Raw genomic sequence first — 12,994 nt, 5'->3', positions numbered from 1 at the left:
CGCATGGGTAATTTTTCATTATTGACAGTTGCAAAACCTTTTGTTCCAACTTTTCCCCTCCTTCTCCCTACCCCTTCCCCCAGATGGCAGTTTGACTAATACATATTAAATATGTTAAAGTATAAATTAAATGCAATATATGTATACATGTCCAAACAGTTATTTTGCTGTACAAAAAGAATTTTGAAATATTGTACAATTAGCCTGTGAAGGAAATAAAAAATGCAGGTGGACAAAAACAGAGGGACTGGGAATTCTATGTAGGGGTTCATAGTCATTTCCCAGAGTTCTTTTGCTGGGTGTAGCTAGTTCAGTTCATTTCTGCTCTATTGGAACAGATTTGTCTCATCTCATTGTTGAAGAGGACTACATTCATCAGAATTGATCATTACATATTATTGTTGTTGAAGTGTATAATGATCTTCTGGTCCTGCTCATTTCACTCAGCATCAGTTTATGTAAGTCTCTCCAGGCCTTTCTGAAATCATCCTGTTGATCATTTCTTACAGAATAATAATATTCCATAATATTCATATACTACAATTTATTCAGCCATTCTCCAATTGATCTGCATCCATTCAATTTCCAGTTTCTGGCCAATACAAAGAGGGCCACCACAAACATTCTTGCACATACAGATCCCTTTTACATGAAATAAATGAGAAGAACCAGGAGATCATTATACCCAGCAACAAGAAGACAATGCGATGATCAATTCTGATGGACGTGGCTCCCTTCAACAATGAGATGATTCAAATCAGTTCCAATTGTTCAGTGATAAAGAGAGACATTTACACCCAAAGAAAAGACTGTGGGAGCTGAGTGGGGACCACAGCATAGCATTCTCACTCTTTCTGTTGTTGTTTGCTTGCATTTTGTTTTCGTTTCCATTTCTCCCTTTCCATTCCCATTTCAACTTCTTTTTTATGTGTTGTCTTCTCTCATTGGATTATAACTTTCTCAAGCACTGGGTTTGACATTTATGTATGTGTATGTGGGGGTGGGGCATGTTGCTTTTACTTACATCTCTATCAAAGTAGCTAGGTGACACCAGAAGATCAGGAAGATTCATTTTCCTAAGTTCAAATCTGGCCTCAGATACTTATTAGCTATGTGATCTTGGACAAGTCACTTAGCTCCATTTGCCTCAGTTTTCTCATCTGTAAAAATGAACTGGAGAAGGAAATAGTAAACTACTGCAGTATCTTTATGAAAAACAAAACAAAACAAAAACAAAAAAAAACCCAAACCCTAAAACAATGTCAAGAAGAGTTGAACATGTCTAAAAAAGACTGAACAACAACAAGAAGAAATGTCCCAATCACCTACTGGGAGATGAAGGGAGTAAGTGATGAAGATATTTGTTGTTTAGTCATTACACCAGTCATTAAAAATAATTCACTATTTCCTAAATATGCTATTCCCCCCAAACTGACCATCCATACTGTCTATCTCAAGTTCTATAGATAGTTCATCTGAATGCCTGTCTGGTGAATAGGCATTTTTTATCTACTTAGTTTTTCCTGAATCAATCCAAACTTTTTTGAATAGCTACAGATACCTTCCAGGACACTGCAGTTTCCTGGTGCTTGATGAAACTAATGAAATGTTATCTGGGACCAGTAAGATCTGGAAGAACCCACTATCTAGGAGGAATATCTTTTTTAAATCAATCAATAAATCAACAAACATTTAATATATACAAAAATGAGTACTTTGAGGGTGAAGTTGAAGGAGGAATCAGTAAAGGAAAGAAGGTAGGTCTGGAAGAAACTAGGGTATCCCAAGAGGTAGAATTGAAGAGAGAGAGAGGGAATTTCTGGCATGAGAGATAAGCCAGTGCAAAATCATTGAGACGAGCAATGGAGTATTGGGTGGATGGAACAAGTGAATAGGACATTATGGATGGATCATAGAGTGTGAAGAGAAGAGTAGTTATGTAAGAAGATTAGAGGAGTATAAGGGGTCATGTTGTAAAGAACTTTAAATGCCAAATAGAAAAATTTATATTATATCCTAGAGACAATAGGAATCTTATCTCTAACATTAATTGTGTAACCATGGACCATTTATTTAGTTTCTTTGAGCCTTAGTTTTTCCATCTGTAAAGTGAGAATGATGATACTTGTAGCCCCTATTTCATAGATTTCTTGGTAGAACAAAAATATGTAAAAGACTTTTAAAAAGAATTATATAAATGTAAGTTATTATTTTTAGAAAATTTCATCACTAGGTTGCCTTGAGGATGGTGATTTTTTTTTACCATGACAACTTTGTAAATTAACTTTAAAATTCCAGGCCTTTTATAACTTTCAGACAGAACATATAAGAAGTTAAAATCCTTTATATAATTTAGAAAGATCAATATTGATTTCTGGAACATAATAATGATAAATTCTGGAATCATAGACCTTGAATGAAAAGACACCTTAGAAGGTATCTAGTCTAATCCCCTGATTATATAGGTGAGGGTAAGAGTAGTTAAGTGATTCGCCAAATGTCACACAGAGAGTTCAGTGTCCAAAGTGACTGACTCTAAATCCATTGATCTCTCCAGCGTACTATACCATCATCCTATTAGTTAAAATAGAATGTCTCACAAGTCTTAGTGCATTTTAAAAATTCTAATAGTTTAGACTTTTGGAATACACTGTACTTTTTAGTACTTTCAAAGATGCTATATCTATATATCTATATCTATATTATATCTATATTTATATATGATGCAAATCTTCCATGCACATCTTCCATTCTGACCAAATTTCATTACCTAGTAGCCATACTGGTTATGAGCATCTCTGAATTTAGCTAGGTTGGTCTTCAACACTGACACAGAACCTAAGCTTATTATCTTTCAAGCTTGGCAGAAGATATCAGAATTTGTGCAATGTAGACCTAACTTTCAAGAACCCAGGCTTACTCCTATGTCATTTGGAGTAATATAATAATAATAATATAATAATAATAAAATACTATCTAGAATTTGTATAGTACCTTAAGATAAACAAAGTGCTTTACAAATTTTTCATTTTATCCTTACATCAACCCTGGAAGCTAGATGGTGTTACTGTCCCATTTCACAGATGAAGAAACTGAGGCAGTCTGGTTCACATAACAAGAAAGGATTTCAATTCAGGTCTTCCTGATTCAAGTACTAGAGATTTACCCAGTATATCACTTAGCTGCCTCTAACAGAATATTAGAGTCGAGCTTTTACAGGGGGTCCATTAAAGATCATAGTGCTTTATGTCTGAATAATAGCATAACTTACTTTCACATATGTAAACTACATATATTCAAATGTTTAAGTTTTTATTTTGGTCTTCTCATTCATTTGGCTTTTTCTACTGGCTTTAGTACTATGCTAACACCTATTTCTGTGGGTCCTTTCCTTCTTGAATATACTTTAGATTCTCTGATAAATCTATATTAAGGATACACCCTCTAATGGTGCTGGTTTCAACCCAGCCATGCCTTCTCATCCTTCTGTGATTCTTGGTCATATCCTCCTATAAGCCTCCCCATCGGGTTTTAACCAACCCTCTCCAGTTTGAGAGGTAAGTCTAACCATGTGACTGTGGGTGACCAACTTAACTCTTTGAGTTTCAATTTCTCTATCTATAAAGGAGATCTTTAGATCCATTAAATTAAAATCCATTTAGATCTTTAAATCAATCTCACAACATTGTTGTGAGGATCAAAAGAAATCATGTAACATAGACTGGTATCTCAGTTACTTCATCTCTGAAACAAATGGGATAGTTTAAATCCCAGCTCCTAAAATTGTGATGTTCAATCCCATATGGGATTGTGTGACTGAATGTGGGGGTTGTGAAATGGATCAGTAAATGTCTGATTTGTATACCTGTTTTATATACCTATATGCCTGAGGTCATATAAAAATTTATCATGTGAAAAGGAGTCATTAGTGGAGAAAGTTTAAGTTCCTGGTTTAGATGATCTCTAAGGTGCTATCTAGAATTTCTCACTTTTGGCCACAACTTTAGCATAAAGAGGGCCTATCTAGAAAAATATGAAAAGAGCATCACATTTGCAATCAGACAGCCTGAATTCCGAGACCAGCTCTGCTATTTGCAACCTATGTGAGCCATCTCACTTTCAAATCTCTCTGAGCCTCAGGTTCCTCATCTGTAGAATGTGGAGATTGGACTAGGTCTCCTCTCCTCCTTTTTCTTCCCCTTCTCTCTTTTCTCTTCTCCTCTTTTCTCTTCTCTTTTCCTTTCCTTTCATCTCTTCTCCTGTCTATCTGGCTTAAAATACTGTGATAGAACAGTGTACACAAATGGTTGGAAGGGAGAAAATGGACCACAAGCCCTACTCAAAAATGTTACCCATTTTCCTACTCTCTCCATTTAAAATCTACTAGGTAATATTACTGCAGAGCTTCCTAATCTCTGGCTGGGACTCATTCCTGTACAGCCATGTTAAGTCACTTGCTATATCAGCTATACCAACTAAGTGGTTATACATAAGGATTAATTTGAAGGAATATTAGGCAGGACCCTATAGGAACTTCAAATCCTCTACTATTTTGACATGATATATATGGGGAACAATGAGAATGAGGAAGAAGGTTGAACTAGCCCCAAGTGAGAGAAAACTCTCTCAGTGGGAGTTGTTATTTCTATAAAGTTTTCATTTAACTAGTTATCCATCATAGCATTTATATTTTGAAGACCTAGCTTATGCCATGTGGTCTACTAATGATGCTTCCAATTGGCTTATTGCTTTCTTTTCTGGTTTCTAATAAGTGGCATGTAACCCCCAGTGCCTGTGCAAAGCTCCCATTAATATTTATGCAGCCCGAGGTGAATAGGTGTCCTAGTGATTTGTGGGCTTGGGATGGCACTCTTAATGAGAGACTAAATAGGAAATGTCTCTAAGGGAAGAGCTTAGGGAGCAGTTCTCAATTCAGGAAAAATAGCTTTGAGTTTCTCTGTCATAGAAAAGATGCTAAGAGGAATTTGTGCTGGTGGGCAGAATTCACAGAATCACAGAATTTGAGGATTGGAAAGGTTTTCAATACTCATTCAAATTATGTGTGAAAGTGTGAATATCTGTGAATATCTGACAATGGTCATCTAACCTTTGTTCAAATATTACCAAGGCGTGGGAACTCATCCCCTCTCAAAGTTAATCCATGCAATTTTTGGATAGTTTGGTTGGGAAGTTTTCTCTGGCATTGAGCTTTTTACATCCATTTGTCTCTTAACACCCATTGGACTTGGAGACCAAACAGAAGAAGTCTGACCCTTCTTTCCAAGATAGCCCCTCACATACTTGAAGACATATCATATCCCCCCTGAGTTTACTTGTTTCCAAATTAAACATTGCTGGTTCCTTCAGTTGAAAGTAGCCTTAAATATAGGGTATTGGAGCCAATCCTAACTCAAATACTTTTTAACAACATAACCCTGGAAAGTCAATTAACTGCTCAGTACCTCAGTTTCCTCATCTATAAAATGAGATTAATAATAGTCTCTACCTTGCAGGGTTGTTAGAAGAATCAAATGAGATAATGTGTAAGGAATTTTGCAAACCTTAATTATTGTTAAGTGACACAGGAGATAGAGCATTGCATCTGGAGTCAGGAAGACCTGAATTATATTCCAGCCTCCAGACACTTACTAGTCATGTGATCCTGAGCAAGTCATTTAAACTTTGTTTGCCTCAGCATCCTCATCTGTAAAATGAAGATAATAATAATTATGAAGATAAATGTAAAGACTCTATGCAATAATAATGAGGTTATAGTAAAATTCAAATGGGAGTAAAGAAAGTAAAGTGCTTTTTAAACCTCAAAGCCCTCAATGAATGTCATCTATGGTTATTACTCATTAATAGGGATGACTGTTCTATTTCACACTTTAGGCAACTGTCATAAACTGGCTGTACCAGTCACTTAGTCAATCAGTCAGTCAATTAACATTTATTAAGTGCCGATTTTACATTAGGTTCTGTGCATTTAGGATACAAAGAAAGACAAACAAAACAAAAATATCCCCACTCTCAACAGTTTAAAGTTAGGCTCACCTCAACACAACCTTTTGTGATAACAACAGGAAAAGCCCCAGTTATACACTTTGGAGCCCATGATTTTAGCCTATGACATCCCAATGTCACAATGAAAGGAAGAACTTCCATCATACCCAGTGTTCATAACCCTGTCAACCCTGGTACATAGGATAAACTCACTGGGTTCAGAACTTTATGGAATGAAATCCCAGGATTTTAGCAAGAATCATAGGGATAGAGGTTGATAAAGCCCCACAGGTGTGGTAGCTTAGGAGTGCTTCTAAATTCTTAACCAACTACTTTCCATCCAGGAGAAAGCCCTGCCCTGAGACTTGCTCTTCTGATTAGCTAGTCTCTTGATCCAACCACTATTTCATGAGAGCCCCAGATCATGTTTACTTAACTCCTGGCCCAATTCATTCTCCCAACTTCAGCTCTTCAACACCTGCCTTGTCTCTACCTAGGTATCACAGGGTATACCTTTCTTCCTCTAGTTTCCTTGGTGTATTATTACCTCCCTATATTAGTTTGTAAGTTCTGAAAGAGTAATGGTGCTTTGCTTAGTTATACATACATATATATATATAACTATATATATATATATATCTCCTCTGTGCTTAGCATGGTAACTAGCACAGAGAAAGCACTTTATCTGTCATCCATCTATCCTATATGTCTTTCTGTCTATTTCTCTTCCTTCCTTTCTCATCTCTGTGTCTATTTAGCTAGCCGTCTATCTTTCTATGTATCTTTCTATCTTTTTCTTTCTATGTATTTGTTAATCTATTATGTTTGTATCTATTATTTCTATCTATCTACACTATGGAACTATGCCAGTCTCCTAAGCCACAATCTTTTACCGGGAAGGGTAAGTTTTACTAAGGTAGCAGGATGAGCAAATGAATGGAGACAGGGAAGTAATAGTTATTTTTTTGTTGTTACTGTTGCTGCTGCTGCTACGGAACCATTTCAGTTGTGTCCTTCTCTTTGTGATTTGAGGTTTTCCCGGCAGAGATACTGGAGTGATTTTTGATTTCAACTTCTAGCCCATTTTACAGATGAGGAAACAGAGGTAGCAGGGTAAAGGAAGTTGGCCAACCAGGATCACAGTTAATGTGTCTAAGGCCAGATGAATCTTCCTGACTCCAGATCATGTATTCTATCCACTGTGCTGCCTATTTGCTTATGGGGTTTGCAAATAAAGAATTAGGATACTTTTATGTCTGTTCCCCGTTTACTATATTTTAATTTGACCCACTACAACATGACAGTTCCTGTGATGGTAGAAACAAACCATAATGAGGGTGATTATTGTACAATATGAGCTAGGTACCTGAGAGAGAATCATAGGGAGAAAATTTCCTTTGTTGCCTCAATCTTGATTATTTCAGACATCTAAGTGGTATAGTCATAATAGTTTTAAATTCAAGTAGAAATGGAGAAGAAAGCCATCTAAATCCAGAGAAAGGTCTGTGGGACTGAAAGTGGATCACAACATATTTTCACTTTTTTGTTGTTTGCTTGCATTTTATTTTCTTTCTCATTTTTCCTTATTCGATCTGATTTTTTTGTGCAGCATGATAATTGTGGAAATATGTATAGAAGAATTGTATATATTATTGGATTGCTTGTTGTCTAGAGAATGAAGGGAGAGAGAAAAAATTGGAGCACAAGGTTTTGAAAAGGTGAATGTTGAAAATAAAAAGCTTTAATAATAAAAAATAAAAAAGGATGATGAGACATCTAACACTTCAATTAAAAAAAAGAAAGAAATTGATTCTTGCAGGGCACACATGACTTAGAAATTCATAAATTAAGATTATCTATGTTGCATTTTTATTTAACATTCCCTGATTACATTTTGACCTATTTTGTGTCCTATTTGGGAGTTTTGTCTGCTTCAAATTTGATATCTCTGGAGAGAATACTGGATTTAATCTCTAGAAGACTTGCATTCACATCCCCACTCAGAAGCTTAATAGCTGTATGATTCTGGACTAGTCACTTGATGTCTCCCAGCCTCAGTTTTGTTTTAAACAGCATCTACCAAAGAGGATTATTGTAAGAATCAAAAGAGACTCTAAGCGTAAAGTACTTTATAGACCTTAAAGTGATATATAAATACCACCTATTACATTTACAAGAAGGGTGGAGAGGATTACATATGAAAAAACTGAGGCCAGAATCATTAATAACTTGCCCAAGAAGAGACAATGGTAACACCAGAATCTGAATTCATAACCTTTATTCAAAATTTAGGGTTTTTTTCTGGTGTAGTAAGCTATCTTGCCCTATTGTTTCCACTACAACATCCTTCCACTTAGTAATAGTAATAATATGGAATAATAATAATAATAATTAGGAATAATAATAAAAAGTGAAATTTAGGGACTGTGAACTTCACTTAGAGGAAGGATCAGGAGAGAGAGAAACTTACCTGCTATGTTTGCTACTTTAAATCATAATCTTCTCCAGGCTGCCAAATTTTATTCCCAGATTTTAAACATGCTTCCTACTTTTGACTTCTGCTTGCTAGTAACCTAGTGATTGATTATAAAGTCTTGAGCCTGAATGAGTTCTAGCTGGCCTGGTCTTATTCCTGACCCTATCCTAAGTTAAGGCTGTAGGGAAAGTCCAACATGTACATGAGGCTAGGGCCTAGAGAAGAAAAAAAAAGTGGAGTATTTGTTATATACAAGAGTCCCTGATAAAATAAAGCTCATTGCTAAATCTCCAGTTGACCCAAATAAATGTTTAAAATAGACCAGTTAAGGTATCATCTAGGAAGCACTCTATTGATATTGCAAAAGAGGATCTTTTCTAGGCTGGAGGTCTCAAGTACTGCAGATGGTGAGATGTAGACAATCACACAGAGGTGTACTTAATGTGGTAAATGGACGCCACCACTGACATTCTCAGAATCTCTTTCTTACATTTTTAATGTCTCTCATTATTGAATTATTAGTAATGATTAATATGACATTAATTTCCAGAAATCTTGACAAACTCTTTGATAAGAGATGAATAAAAGTGGGATTTCAGATGTCAAGCTTTTATTAACGCAAGTGTTCAAGGCCACCTCTAGATGGATATTACAGGCAGCATTCACTGTGCTCTCCAGTTTCTGAAAAGCAATTGTTTAGCTGTGTAGAGAGTATAGAGCAGAATTAAATTGACCTGCATGATACAGAAAGTAGCACTGAGCACATTTAACTAGGGGGTCTTTGAAAGAAATCTATTTTATTATAGATGAGTGCTGAAATTATTTCAAGGAAGTGATTATCTGTCTAATAATTTAAAAGCATGATTGATTTCAACTATAAAAATTAAGACTGGCTGGGGGAAAGACATACCATTAGATATGTCTTTTTTTTTTAAAGTCTTTCCAGTTATGCCAACATTTATTATTCTCTTTTACCCCTTTTAAAGATGTAAATTTGACTGCTCTTAGAAGCCACCTTCTATCCTTAAATTATGAAGAGTGCAAGTGAAATTCTTATAATAGAATAGAATTCCATTTGTTCCAAGTAAAATCAAAATCATAACTAGGCTTAATTGTGGCAAACACAGTAGAAAGGATTGGAAGGGCATATCCCTATCCTTATATTTGGAAAATATCTTTTCCTGAAGAAAGTTCTATTACAAATATATTTACACTAAGAGGGCTTCCATTGATAAAATGAGAATTTTATCCTTATCCCTGGGTATTAGGCAGAAATGTGAAATCCAAGAAAAGGATACCAAATTGATATGACTCTAAGTTTGGAGGCAGAGGCTGAGAGTAGTTGGTCATGTGCCACTGGAGAATTAGGAGATGAAGTTTCATCTTGGTAGTCTTGGGAGAAGAGAAAACATTACCTTTTAAGGAGGAAGTACCATCTTACAACCACTGTCAATTCCTTGGGACATAGATAGCCTTTTTCATCCCCAGATTAGTTAAAGTTATGTGCATTTCTACCTGTCTTCCTAAATATAATTGTGATTTATTTTAGGTAGATCTGATGAATTGCCTAACTAGAAAATTTCATGGCTTTAAAGACTTTTTGTATTAAACTTTATCAAGTCCTCAATGTATCAGCATGGCACATATAATAAGGACAGCAATTGGGCCAGTGGAGAAAAGGTTGGGGAAAAGATATTTTTCTCTGGTTTTTTAAATATGGAGTTCTTATTTTAGTCCTTTACTTCAAACATAAAGCTTGAGCCCTTTCACTGCTTCTGTAGTGAATGAACAAATAGGTCTTTAAATACTCACCTGCACATTCCACTCTTTCACATGCGAAGCTGACTCTTTAGAGCCCGTCAGCCTTGTTCAGAGAAAAGCAGAAATCTCCCACGGAAATGTTTCCCTTAAGCTACTTCACCCAAAGTAAATGTTTATTGGGGAAAGCAGTAATTTCTTCCCTCTTCAGAAAGACCTTAATGTTGTGACTGGCTCCTACCTACTGTGCATATAAATTATGCATCAGTGAAAGAGGCTGGATTTCTAACTTTGATCCCTTCCTTCAACTGGATGCCTCATGTTATCAGGACTGATTTGATCTCCTACTTGCAAATCGCATTTTGTGGTAGGAAACATCTGAGCAAGCTCCTTCGTGGTAGGATGTGTCGCAAGGGCAAATAGGCTTTGGTGTGCTTGCTAAAAGTTGCCTCCCTCTTCGCACAAAACCATTTTCAAGGACGATAGGAGCTGGGCAAGAGAAATAGCTGCATCCCTGTGCAGAATGAGGCACTGTTCCTGCACATTTATTAAGCAGCACCAACAACTGCTTTCTACAACAGGCACAGGGCGAGTGTCAGAAATTCAAAGGGTTCGATTCATATGTCTTCTACAACAAAGAATCATTTACAAGTTGTCTTTGGGAAAATGTACAATCAGGGTGCTGTGCTATTGATTTAATAAAAAAAAAATAATCCCTTAGGAAGAAAACAAAAGATTAGTGAGGGTCATTCTCCTTCTTCCCCAAACTTAATTTGTTTTTCTCCCCTTCATGAGGTGTAAACAAGTTTTTCCGGATCCAGAACAGCTTTTTGCTCATTTAACACACGTGGGGAAATGTCTAAATGGAGAAATAATAACTGAATCAAGATGCATGTTGGTCTAGAAGAAAGAGAGCATTAAAAGCAGAGTTAGGTCATACCTGAATTTGAATAATTGTACCTTTGCATTGCCAAATTGTGACCCTGGAACTTTTTAATCTCTCTGAGCCTCAGTTTCCTCATTTGTAAAATGGAGATAATAATGCCTGTCTTACCTCACAGTCGGTAGAAAAACTCAAATGAGCTAATATATATAAAATGCTTCACAGTCTCCAAGGTATAATATAAATGTCAATGGTTTTTATTTCTCTCAGCTCTGATATAGTCCCTTCCTGCAGTTTGTCATCAAATTATTAGCAACTGCAGATTGTGTCTGGCATTGAAGCTTTCTAAGGTACAACAGTTGAGAGACCAAGGACGGCTGACTTCCTTTCATAATAGCTGTGTAAACCACTTTGCATTAAGTAGGAATGATAACGTTTATAAAAGAACGTGTTAAAAGAATTGCATTTGCTGGGTGCCTTTCCTTTCTTATGGGTTGGGTATGCAGGCACACAAACATCACTTGCATGGATGAAGAAAAGACTTCTCAGTAATGGTTGTTCTTCAAGGCAGACCCTCACAGCAGTATGACATTCTTCGTGATTTAATTGGTGATTGAGATTCGGGGCACCGCATGAGCTAATTGTAGCCAGCCTTAGAGGCTTTCTTGTACCTCTCCTTTCATGTGTGATTATGAAGCCATCCTGTTAATTAGCCTTTTTACTATACAAGTTATATTGGGGGGCTTGATGAGTTATCAGCATTTCCACTACCATCTCACACTCCTTTTGTCTTGGGTAAAAGTTAAATGAAAGCAGAGTTATGACCAAATGCCACTTGAATTCTGAATGTGAAGGCCAAAATTAAAATAAGGACAGTCCTAGTAGTCTTACATGTATTGCCAATTATGAAAAATCACATTTATTTTCATGTGTTAATATAGCAGTGATTTAGTTATTTTAAAGATTGTGTTAGGCATATATCCTTTGATACATTGGAACACTTTTGTTTAATATATGAATAAGGCATGTGGATGTTTTTCAATGGAATGTCAAAAATGTCTTATAATGATCTATATTAATTCTGGTTGTCTGATTTACTTAGCTTAAAAGAAAGAATATGAATGGCTTAAATAAGTCATCTAAGTTTGTATATAATGACATGTTTAGAGGATTGATCAGTTTTTTACCTTGAATTCACATAATTGCTTTACCATTATAAACCGAGAAAATCATTTTAAATTTGGAAAAGAGATAATAGATTCTATAACTCTTTTGATATAATCCACGTCCTGAATAAAAACATTGATATACAAAATTTTAGAAGTGAAGAGGGGATATGTGATTTTACACACACACAGTAACACACATATAACACACACACACACACACACACACCCTATTCATTTTGAAATTGCTATTTTGTCATATGATAGGAAGGAAGGATGTCATTAGAAATCTGAATAGAGTAAATAAAAATACAATGTGTGTGTTATGGGCAGTTTGCTCATTTCCCTCTCTTTACTCTGAGCTCCTGTGGCTTCTGATCCTTGAAATGATTGTTTTATTTTTCAGGTCATCAACGAATAACTGAGCTGCTTCCTACTGATGGGCAAATTCTCCTCCACCTCTTCCCTTGAAAGTGTGCTGTCTTTATACCAGGAGCCCTCTTTATCAGTCCCCATTATTACTGCCCCTTCTTGATGGGTTGTGGATAACTTGGCTATCTGGTCATCATCAGAGTGTTGCTAAGTTGTTTTTTTCTCAAGTTCCAGGGCTGTTGAAACAACTAAAGTTTTAAAGTTTCTGTTTCTTAAAAAATTGTGTCTGGGACATTAAATTAAGTGCTGGGGATGGCAACGATGTTTCAGGGAACC

The 12,994-nt window shown here is 36.0% G+C and overlaps 1 long non-coding RNA gene across 1 annotated transcript in view; it reads left to right on the top strand.

The window, feature by feature from the left end:
* LOC141553301 (uncharacterized) overlaps positions 1-12,739 on the top strand; it is a 274,117-nt gene extending 261,378 nt beyond the window's left edge. Inside the window, exon 4 of the long non-coding RNA XR_012485382.1 lies at positions 12,693-12,739. This is a non-coding gene — a long non-coding RNA (uncharacterized LOC141553301). The remainder of the gene's footprint in view (positions 1-12,692) is intronic.
* Positions 12,740-12,994: the final 255 nt, after the last annotated feature.

This window comes from Sminthopsis crassicaudata, chromosome 2 (assembly GCF_048593235.1).
Source record: "Sminthopsis crassicaudata isolate SCR6 chromosome 2, ASM4859323v1, whole genome shotgun sequence".
In the NCBI taxonomy this organism is placed as follows: domain Eukaryota; kingdom Metazoa; phylum Chordata; class Mammalia; order Dasyuromorphia; family Dasyuridae; genus Sminthopsis; species Sminthopsis crassicaudata.
The sequence above is the reverse complement of the archived record's forward strand: the minus strand, read 5'-3'. Positions and strand labels throughout refer to the sequence as shown.